Here is an 11,853-nt window from a genome sequence, read left to right as displayed (position 1 = left end):
TTTGGTAAAACAACTAAAATAGTAGTAAATCCTTTTGTATGCTACTTATTAATCACATGTGATTGATATAACAACTAGCATGATTCAACTTGTATCCCCCCATAAAAGCATTTAAAAACATTTAAACCATTGATTAAGGGGTATGAACTCACCTGTAGCAAGTGGTTGGGATGAACGAACTGTATAGGATGTTAGGTGTCTAGTGAAGGCTTGTACACACTCTATGATCCTAGATAACATATAATATCACATATATGTAACCAATTAGCCTTTAAACAATTTACTAACAAGGTTAAGACATCCTAAGTCATGTTAAACACTTTATATAAGTGTTACAAGTGCTAAGGATTGCATCTAAGTGTTGTAGGACAAGGCTATTGGGTTTTAGGGTTCAAGGGAACCCCTAATATGAGTTTACTCCCTAAAGACCATAACCCCTTGAGTTTACGGTCGTAAACCCTTGAGTTTACGACCGTAAGCTCACAACCTTTTGACCATTTGTTGGTTTGAAGTCTTCTAAGCCATTCCAAGCATTCCTACTTCATGTTTAAGCCTTAGGAAATGTTTTGTGGCATCAATACACTCCTAAATGGAGTTTATGGCCCATGGACCATTTCTCCATGAGTTTGTTGCCGTAAACTCCTATGGAAATGGTTTTATGATGTTTTCAAGTCCTAAACACTTCAAGGTAAAAGTCTAGGCTTGATTCAACGCATAAGGAAGGAATATGGGTCATTTATACTCACTTTGGGGTGTTTACAGTTTTGGGAGATCCCCAAACCGTAAACACATATAAATGAGAGATTTTGGTGCTTCTTATGTGCTAAACACATCAAGGAAGGATTTAGACATGTATCTAAGGCGTGTGAAGGACTAAGGCACCCTAAGGCACCCTTATTTGGGGTTTACGGTCCAAGAACATTCTTGGACCGTAAACACCTTGATCTTGGTGTTCTTGGGGCTATTTATAGATGTGTAGAAGTGTAACAAAGCTTGTAAGACTCTAGGATAGAAGCACTTACAAGTTAGAAGCTGGAAAAGGTCCAAAAGGCCAAGAACATAAGTGTGTGTTCTTGGTGTAAATTGAAGATTGACCCTTTTGGAATGATTTCACGGTTAGAAGTGTGTTAAAACACTAGATTAAGTCATACAACAACTTAAGAAAGCTAGAAACACTTACTAGATTGAAGATCTCGAAAAACTTTTTGATGATACTTGAGAGAGAAATGGGACTTGGATCTTGAGATTTGGAAAATGTGTAAATAATGACCAATCCTCATACATATATATATATATATATATATATATATATATATATATATATATATATATATATATATATATATATATATATATACCCCCAAATTCAGGGTTTTTGGTTGAAAATATTATTCTGGCTATAAACTCAAATTTCTTGGAGTTTTAGACTAACAGTGTTGCACAACAAATATTAGGGCATCCTCTCTCCTGATATCACCCGAAGTGTAAATCCTACAATACTCAAACTTGTTCCAAAAAGTTTGAAACTTAACAGCAACTGTTCTGACTTGAATCAAAGGATTGTAATGAATAGAAATTTCGGGTTGTCACAACACCCCATATAGGGTTTTCTAGAAATCACGTGTACGCCCAACGTATATAAGCGTACGCCCAATGTACGCATTCATTATCCCGAACCTTCTCAAGCTAGTACATTAATCGTAACAAATGGTACGCCTCGTGTACCAGCTTCAAGGGCTAAAAAGCGAAACTTTAATTAGTGAAGGGTAAAAGCGACCATACGAAGATCGGGATGTTACAAACACCACATATGTGAATGATTGCCACGTCTATAATGATGTTGGACGCATGAAAAACAATTCTTCTAACTCAGTAGTATTATTGTTTAAACAAAACTCAAAACCATACCCTTTAGTGCGCAAAATATGCATAACATTCTGCATGGGCTTCTACCTTCTTGTTGAGATCTTCAACACTTATGACGAAAATAGTATATAGTTCTCAGTGAAGACACGTTATTTGGGTTTTTTCTCCTGTAGTGTTGACAAAATATCTTGTGGTTTCACATTCAATTTTGTCAATTCTTGCACAACATGAGATTCTTTATCCGACAATCGCATTGCAACGGATGACCCTCCATATACATTGCTATACATTGCTGGTTCATGATCGTGTTCATCATGTACGAACCTTAATGTCAAAAACCATTACCCTTCATATACTTTCCTACCAATTTGAATGGACAATTTTTTTTAAATCCATATCTTTGCTTTTGGGAATACCTCCACGATCACAACCAAGTACTATTTTAGAGATGAATCCAATAGGTATTGCCCTTGATCGTTTAGTAACGATAACAAAACATTGAGAACGTACCACATTTTGTACCCAAATCATTAAGGGGCTGTTTGTTTTTTGTGAACATCTGCACAACCACTTTTGTCTGCGCCGTGCAGACAATGCGCATGCATATGCCCTCGCAAAGTGTTTGTTTTTTGGAAGTGCACAGATCAAAAAATGTCTGCACAAGGTCTTCCTGGTGCAGACATGGGCCATTGCCTTCCAAAGTCTTTGGACCTCATTTTAACCTAAACAAAAAAAAAGCATGGACCACCGTGCAATTTTTTTTCGTTCTTTTTTTTTTTTTTGCTGAAAATGCATTTTTAATATTTATGACAAGAAATTAAGTTTGAAAAATCAATTTATTTCAACAGTTGCAAACGTTAAAAACAAACAGTCTTTTTATTACAGACTGCAAACATTTGGTCCACCTCTTTTGCCGCAGAGACTTGCAGTGCAGATATTTTGGCTTCAAAAAAACAAACAACACGAGATCTAAACACCAAAAAAATTGAGAAAACAAATTTAATATTAAAAAAAATAGATCACTACATCAACTAATTACACACTTATAAAAAAATAGATAATATACTTATTTGCTACAAAACTCATAAATACTTTCCATTTTTCCTACTTATGAAAATTAAAAACCAAAAATATTAAAACAAAATCATATAAAATGAAGTTTCTAATTTACAACTCAAAACTAAATATAAATTATTAATAAATTTTACAAAAAAGTGATGAATAGCCAAGTAACCGATCAAAACCCAAAAAAGTAATAAATTAAGTGTCACCTATAAATTAATTAATGTCAAAAAAGGTAACAAAATGGATGTCTATATTAAAGGTGACTTTTTCTCTTTTTACACCCATATGACAAATAATGAGTCTGTTTTATCTCTTTTTACACCCATATGACAAGAAATAATGAGTCTGTTGTTTTATTGTTTTATATATTGAGAAAATAGAGAGAGGAAAAATAGAGAAGAAGGAAAAGGATAGAAAGTCCTACGACAACGACCGGTAGAGATATCCATCGGGGACCGATGACCGGTAGATGCGACTGTTAGAGAGCTTCAGGTGACAACGGCAACGACTAGCGGTAGCGACCGACGACAACGACCGTCATGTTCTCTATCTCATGGATTATGTATTTTGTTTTTTTCTTTAAACTATAAGGTCGAGTTGAGAGCAAAAAACTTACTAATCTGGTAGATTGAAAAGCTCCAACGAAGATAGTAGTTCCGACGACACTATTTTCCGGCACAATGGATATTACGTAGCCCATCAGTGATGATTATTTGGCTCAAAGACTTGTTTTTTTCACCCATATATCATAATTGATTGTATAAGGTTCATATTTGCGATTCATGTGAATAGTCTTAAATCTGCAAATTTTATAGCCATTAGTAAAAGGGTTTTTGTCATAAAAGCCCCCAATTTTACACAAAAAAACCGGTTATGTCCAAAGTCGTTTTTTTTGCCACAGATGCCTCAAATATCGGAAAATTGGTTCGATTTTGCCCTTTACCCTGATTTTACCTTCTATGGCCGGTAGCCCACCTGGTCTTCTTCTCAACACCCTCTCTACCTTCACCACCATCTTCGATTTTTCCCTTCACCACCGTCTGCTTCTTCGGTCGACAGGATCCAAAGAAACAAGAAAAAAATTGCAGCTCGCTAACTCTCCAAAATCGATTGAAGGTTGTTCTTCCTCTTCTAATTTTGTTCACCAATAATAGGTAGGGCTTGATGCTCGATTGAATGTATATGTATGTTTGCGTTCGGAATTCTTTGAGTTCTGAATTCAATTGAAGAAGGTTTGGTGTGTCTCTAACCCAGATTCATGTTGCTTTGAATGTGTGTGTATGTGTTTTCCAAGAACAAACCCAAATTTTGTTTGAATTCTTCTTGTTTGTGTTTTGAATTGTGTTTCCAAAATTTCGTTTCAAGAACAAAAACATCTTGTTTCCAAAATCTCGTTAGGTGGATAAATAACACATAATGAGGTATGATCGAGCTTATGATTGAAGAACCGGATTTGCAGGTTTGTTGATATGGAAGCAAGCATTTGGAAGAAGGAACAGAGGACAGAGAATACGAGCATTTGCGTACCAGATTGCTTGATTCGTTAAATACACAAATTCCGACCAGACTAGGCTTGACATTCTGTCGAACAGTTGGAAGGCACCATTAGAAACAAGAACAACTCGATGATCCCGATTGATTTGGGGTTGCTATACTTCTCCAATAAACAATATTGTTTTCCCACTTGAGTTCCAAATCGCCGATGGCTCCAATTCTCATACTGTAAAAACTGCAAAACAAAATTGTGTTTGAATTCTTCTTGTTTGAGTTCTGAATTGTGTTTGAGTTCTGAATTGTCTTTAGTTCTGAATCTGAAGTCATTTCCTTGTTTGAGTTGTTCTGAAAATCTTCTTTGAGTTCTGAATTCTTGTTTGAATGTGTGTGTATGTTTGTGTTTCAGTTAAGAAACCATGTGTGTTTAAGTGGAGAAGATGATGGTGGTGTGATGATGGGTTTCTGTGATGGAGGGATAATGATGGTGTTGGGTGGTGGTGGATGATGGATGGTAGTGGTGGTGATGGTGGATGATGGACGATAGTGGTGGTGGTGGTTTGTGTGTAGCTGATGGTGGTGCTGGTGGCAAAGGGCGGTGGTGGTGGAAAAGGGTGGTGGTGGAGGTGATAAGTAAATATAAGGGCTTCTATGACAAAGGTGACTGGCCCCAGAAGGTAAAATCAGGGTAAAGGGCAAAATCGAACCAATTTTCCGGTATTTGAGGCATCTGTGGCAAAAGAAAACGATTTTGGGCATAACCGGTTTTTTTGTGTAAAATTAAGGGCTTTTATGACAAAAATCCTTAGTAAAATGAAAATTTTAGAAAAGGTGGAAAATTAATTTTTGATTCCTGTGATTATAGGTTTTATATGTCGCATTATAGGATTTTTGTATGGGCTAATGTCATATAAACCCTCAAGTTTTCAGGGTTTTGTCGGTTTTGCCCAAAGTTGAATTTTATGTCCGCTTTTACCCTAACATTTTCCAAAAAATGTTCGGTTTTACCCTTTTAATGGTGATATCAGGTTATCCTTATATTAACTTCGCAAAAAACCCTTAAGTTTACAGGTTTTTTACGTTTTTACCCTTAAGTTTATAATTTTTTTTACACTTTACCCTATGTATTTTTTTTTCATATTATACGCATTCTAGTAGAAAAATCATATTTATAAACAAAAAAATTTAATTAAATATTGTATTTACATTTTTTTAATGTTATTTCTTTGTATATATATATATATATATGTGTGTGTGTGCGTGTGTGTGTGAGTGTGTGTGTGTGTATGTATGTATGTTGGTTTTTTTTCTTGAATAAACCGATGTAAAAAAACAAATTAATGTTTTTAGAACTACAAATACGTATTTTTATGTATTTAAAAATATACATATCAATAAAAAAACTTATTCATTCATAAACATGTTTATATAAATATATACATATATTTTTAGAAATGCAAATATGTATTTTGATATATGTTTTTTTTAAGTATAAATATACTTTTAGAAGTATAGATACATATTAATATATAAAAATGTAAAAATATGTATTTACACTTCTAAAAACTATATTTATAAAACACATATTCATTATTCTAAAAATATTATTTATCTTTTTAAATGGTATAACCATGCCAACACACACACAAACAAACAAACAAACAAACAAACAAATATATATATATATATATATATATATATATATATATATATATATATATATATATATATATATATATATATATATATATATATTATGAAAAAATATCTATAGGGTAAAAGTGTAAAAAAATTATAAACATAAGGGTGAAAACGCAAAAAATGGTAAACTTAAGGGTTTTTTTGCAAATTTAATATAATGGTAACCTGGAAAACCTGTTATCACCGCTAAAAGGGTAAAACCGAATATTTTTTCGAAAATATTTGGGTAAAAACAGACATAAATTTTAACTTTGGGTAAAACCGACAAAACCGATAAATCCCTGAAAAATTGATGGTTTTTATAACATTAACCCTTTTTGTATAGTTGACTTATGTTTTAATGGTCATTTATTTGAATTGTATAAAAAACTGAAAATATTTAGAAAATATAAAAAGAGAAACCAAATACCAATAAAAATTAGTCAAAGTTTAGACTAAGATGTGTAATAGGTCCTTCATTTAAATACTAATTTTTGTTATTCACCCTTTCAATTTTTGAAAAGTTCAAGTAAATATATAACTTTTTAAACACATACAAATCATTGACACCGTCAAATACAATTGCTGAGAAGGTTGACTTTACTGATGATAACAGTTGGAAGATAACATAGCCTTCGTGGAGTACAATATTCAAGACGGAATCTTAGCTGCATCTCGTCCTCCGTCTTTGTGTCGGGATGCGGATTTTTGTTCGAACACCAATGGGGAAGACCATAACTTTGGAAGTTGAAAGCTTTGACACCATCAGTAAAGTGAAGGCCATGATTGAGAACGTAGACGGGACTCCACCGCATCAGCAGCATTTGATCATAGCTGGGAAGAACCTCGATGTTTCTGGAACTCGAACTTTGATGGAATATCAAATGCCACCTGTTTGTATATTGTACTTGAGTCTCAAGTTTGAAGATGATATGCGAATATTTGTGAAGACTGCGTCAGAGAAGACCATCATGCTGGTGGTGGAGAGCTTGGACACCATTGGTAGTGTGAAAGAAAAAATTGTGGACATAGAGGGGATTCCTTTTCATCTACAACATTTGTTCTTTGCTGGGAACAAGCTCGAGAATGATAAAACTTTGAGGGAACATAACATTAAAAGAGAATCTACATTGGACCTTTTTCATGTTTAGAGGTTTGGAGGAGATCATATGCAGATTTTTGTTGAGACTTTGACAGGGAAGACCTTCTCCCTGAGGGTGAAGAGCTTGGAGACAATTTATTACGTGATGTCAAAAATTTGGGTCCTAGAGGGGATTCCGGTGAGTCACTAAGTGTTGTTCTTTGATTGGAGGCGTCTAGCGTATAATAAAACATTGAGGGATTATGACATTCAAAATGAATCTAAAGTGAACGTGATGGATGTTATTAAAGAGGTAATTGCATAAACTCGCAAACTTTATTATTGAAGAAAACTATCTCAAAAACTCCAATTTCCCTTATTACAGGATCCTATCAGGCATCTATATATACCGAACAAAACACATCAGTATAAGCCTAGGAAACTGAAAGTAAACATCTAATACTTTCCATATAAAATAGTCCTTATTACTCAAGGAACCTATGAAACCTTGAACAACACTCCAAGGTACTTGGACAGCACTCCAAGTTATCGCCATCTGGGTCAGAACACGTAATGCTCCCATATCTGACTCAGATATTTGCCAACAATCACCCCCTGAATTTCTGAGTCGAGGATAATTCTTGCACGCCAAGCAATGCTCTCATCTCTGCGAACCTTATTCGAGCTAAGGCCTTTGTAAGTGGATCTGCTCGTTGCTTATCTCCTGAAACATGCTCAACAATCACTTGCTCATTTTCAACACGTTCTCAAATGAAGTGGAATCGAGTGTGAATGTGCTTGCTTCTTCCATGAAAGACAGGATTCTTTGACAATGCTATTGCTGATTTGTTGTCTATGCGAATCAGCACCTTCTGTTTCTTCATTCCTGTCAGCTCAGCCAATAACTCCCTTAACCAAACCGCCTGACACGCAGCTGCAGTAGCTGCCATGAACTCTGCTTCACATGATGACAATGCTACTGTATCTTGCTTTTGGGAGCACCAAGTGATAGGTGAGTCACAAAGGTAGAAGACATGCCCTGTTGTACTTCTGCCATCATCAATATCCACATTGTGGCTACTATCATTGTAACCTATCAAGCTCATATTTTTACTTCGTTTGTATACAATCCCAAAAGATGGAGTACCACGCAAGTAACGAAGAATTTGCTTAATAGCGCGTGCATGAGATTCTCTTGGGCTTTGCATATAACGACTAACTACTCCAATCGAATATGCTAAATCTGGACGCGTGTGTAAGAGATATCGTAAGCAACCTACTATTTTTCGATAATAGGTAGCTTCAACTTCTGGTTCATCTTCAGCTTTTGACAACTTTAGTCCTGGCTCCATTGGACATTGAGTTGCATTACACTCTTGCATGCCTGCCTCTTTTAGAATCTTCATAGCATAACTCTCTTGCTTCACCTTTACACAACCATTTTCTTGCAATACTTCAATACCCAAGTAGCAAGTTAGTTCACCAAGGTTTGACATTTCAAACTGTAATGCCATTAGTCTCTTGAATTGGTTTATAAACTCTAATCTTGTTCCTGTTACGAACAAATCATCTACATAAACCGCAACTATTATGTACTCTCCATTTGCAACCTTTCTATAAACCGCATTTTCTTGCATGCACCGTTTAAAACCCATATTTTTCAACGTGTTATTAAGCTTCAAATTCCATGCTCTTGGAGATTGTCGGAGATCGTACAACGCTTTTGCCAATTTGTATACTTTTGTTTCTTCACCTTGCTTCACGAAACCTTCCGGTTGGCAAACGTACACTTCTTCCTTTAAATCTCCATATAAAAATGCAGTTTTTACATCTAAGTGATGAATCTTCCATCCGTTCCCGGCTGCGAGAGCAATCAATAATCTTATTGTCTCAAGTCGAGCTACTGGCGGGAATACTTCATCAAAATCAATGCCTTGCTCTTGTACATAGCCTTTTGCTACTAGACGCGCTTTGTACCTTGTAATCACACCATTTGTATTTCTTTTAATTTTATACAACCATCTTAACCCGATAGGCTTAATATCTTTAGGCGAAGGAACTAATTTCCAAGTATTATTTTTCTCGATGGAGTCAATTTCGGCCTTCATTGCATCGAGCCAATTCTTGTTCACTTTGGCTTCCTTAAAGTTCTTCGGTTCTTCATCGAATGACAACATTAAATGATCCACATCTAGCTCGTAGTCATTTAATCTTCTTGGCAACACTGAAGTTCGAGTGGACCGCCAAAGTGGGACAAAACTTGCATCATTATTTTGATCATCAACAGGTTGTGATGGGCTGCCATCATCACTATAAGTGTCATTGGTTTGAGCGGTTTGTGCCGGATCAGTGAACTGTTCGGTTTCTGTTGCAGTTGGGCTCGAACCACCATTATCTTGGGTTGCTTGACCATTACTCCACAAGACCGTAAATGTACCCGGTCCATTTCCATCTTGATTATTGGGTTCATTATTCCATTGCCATGTCTTATTTTCATCACACATTACATGGGCACTAATAATAATTTTATTTTCTCGCGGGTTATATAACCGAAATCCTCCCGAATTGGGTTCCTTTCCAAAATATACCAACGGTCGTGACCTATCATCAAGCTTCTTCAAGTGTTTAGAGACTACTCTTTCATATGCAACACAACCAAATACTTTCAAGTCTTCAAGATTTGGTTTTTCACCATAAAATTTCTCGAATGGTGTAGCACCTATCAATGCTCGAGTAGGTGTACGATTTATGATAAACGTTGCATGTCGTACCGCTTCGCCCCAAAAGTGGTTTGGAATATCTTTTGCTTTCATTAGGCACCGTGTCATCTCGAGTAGCGTCCGATTTCTCCGTTCGACTATACCATTTTGTTGAGGTGCATAAGGAGCCGTCAACATACGTGAAATCCCTTCTTCATCACAAAAACGATTCAACTCGGTTGATGTGAATTCTCCACCTCTATCCGTATGGAAAGTCTTGACCTCTTTACCGGTTCGTTTTTCAATTGATATCTTGAATCTTTTAATGATCCCGAATGCATCACTTTTGTGCTTCAAAAGAAAAGACTACATATATCTAGAATAATCATCAATAAGAACTAGAATATAAATATTACCCGCTTGGGTGGGGGGATCAACCGGTCCACAAATATCTCCATGCACCATCTCGAGAATATCTGTAGCTTTATAATTAGTTTTCTTTGCAAACGACTGCTTTGTTTGTTTTCCAAACATGCAAGATTCACAAAGTTTGTCTTGATGTTGGATTGCCGGTATCCCTTTAGCTAGCTTGTGCATCAAGTTTATCGCGCCAAAATTAATGTGGCCAAGTCGCGCGTGCCATAACCAAGCTTCATCATTAAACTTGGCTTGTAAGCAATGTGGTTTTCCAACTTTTAACTTTATTTTATAGAGTCGGTTTGCACTTCTCGGGACTTTCATAAGTAATCTTCCGTCTCCATCTCTCATGGTTAGGAAATCACCGCACATCCGAATATCACAACCGGCTATTGTAGATTGCCCGAGGCTAATAACATTGCTACGAAGTGATGGGATATAATAAATATCTTTCATTAATTTTTGCTCACCACTTTTCCCTTCGAACAAAATTGACCCTTTTCCTTTAATGCTAACACACGATCCATCTCCAAATCTCACTCTACCCGTTATGTTTTTATTTAATTCAGAAAAATAAGAGTAGTTTCCGGTCATGTGGTTACTCGCACCATTATCTAAGTACCAAATTCCGTCTTCATCGGCATTTGCTTCAACTTTTGGAGGGATATATTTGTCTTCATTCAAGAACACCGTTTCTTGAATTGTATTCATCATAAAGAACGTTCCTTCTTCATGATTTGTATTTCCTTCGTGTGTCTGATTAAGGTTAGCCTCATGATTTTTTATTCGGTCCGGGCATCTTGAAGCAAAGTGACCATACTTGTCACACCGGTAACATTGAATATTTGAGAGATCTCTTTGCTCGCGTTGTTTTCCTTTTTGCTTTTGATCTTCACGATTTTTAGAGGATTCCGAGTGACCGTGATTTTGGGTATTACCCCGACCACGTCCACCGCCACGTCCACCACCTCGTCCTCTTCCTCGGTTATTTGAACCCCGACCTCTACCTCTTGATGAATCAGTGTTTCTGTTGGATGATTCGGTTTTGGAATAAAGTAATTTATTTTGAGTCTCGATTACTTTGTCTTCACCCTTGATTCTTTCTTCATAAGCTTTTAAGCGACCAACCACGTCTTCAAAGCCAATCGTTTTAAGGTCCAAAACTTGTTCAAGGGCTGCAACTATGTGGACAAACCGCCTAGGGAGGCTCGTAAGAAACTTCTTCGCAAGCTTTTGTTCGGTCATGACCTCTCCTAGTGATGCGGATTTTGAAGCAATCCCGGATAATTTAGCAGCGAACTCGTCTATCGTACTAGTATCACTCATCTTTAAATTTTCGAATTCCGTGATTAGAGTTTGGAGTCGGGCTTCCTTCACACGATCAACTCCTAGGTTACGAGTTTTAATCGCTTCCCACATCTCTTTTCCGGTTTTCAAATTACCGATTTGAAGGATTAAATCCTCCGGAATCGATTGAAACAACAATCCTTTCACGATGTTGTTTTTCTTCACATCATCTAGTCCGGGATCAATTACATCCCAAACGCCATGAAT

The 11,853-nt window shown here is 36.2% G+C and overlaps 1 pseudogene; it reads left to right on the top strand.

Annotated features, from left to right (window-relative positions):
* Positions 1 to 4,354: 4,354 nt before the first annotated feature.
* Positions 4,355 to 7,483, top strand: LOC145049916 (polyubiquitin-like; annotated as a pseudogene).
* The last annotated feature ends 4,370 nt before the right edge of the window (positions 7,484 to 11,853 follow it).

This window comes from Lactuca serriola, chromosome 5 (genome assembly GCF_051521515.1).
Source record: "Lactuca serriola cultivar US96UC23 chromosome 5, Lser_US96UC23_V15, whole genome shotgun sequence".
Taxonomy (NCBI): Eukaryota; Viridiplantae; Streptophyta; class Magnoliopsida; order Asterales; family Asteraceae; genus Lactuca; species Lactuca serriola.
This window is presented reverse-complemented; position numbering and strand designations above follow the sequence as displayed.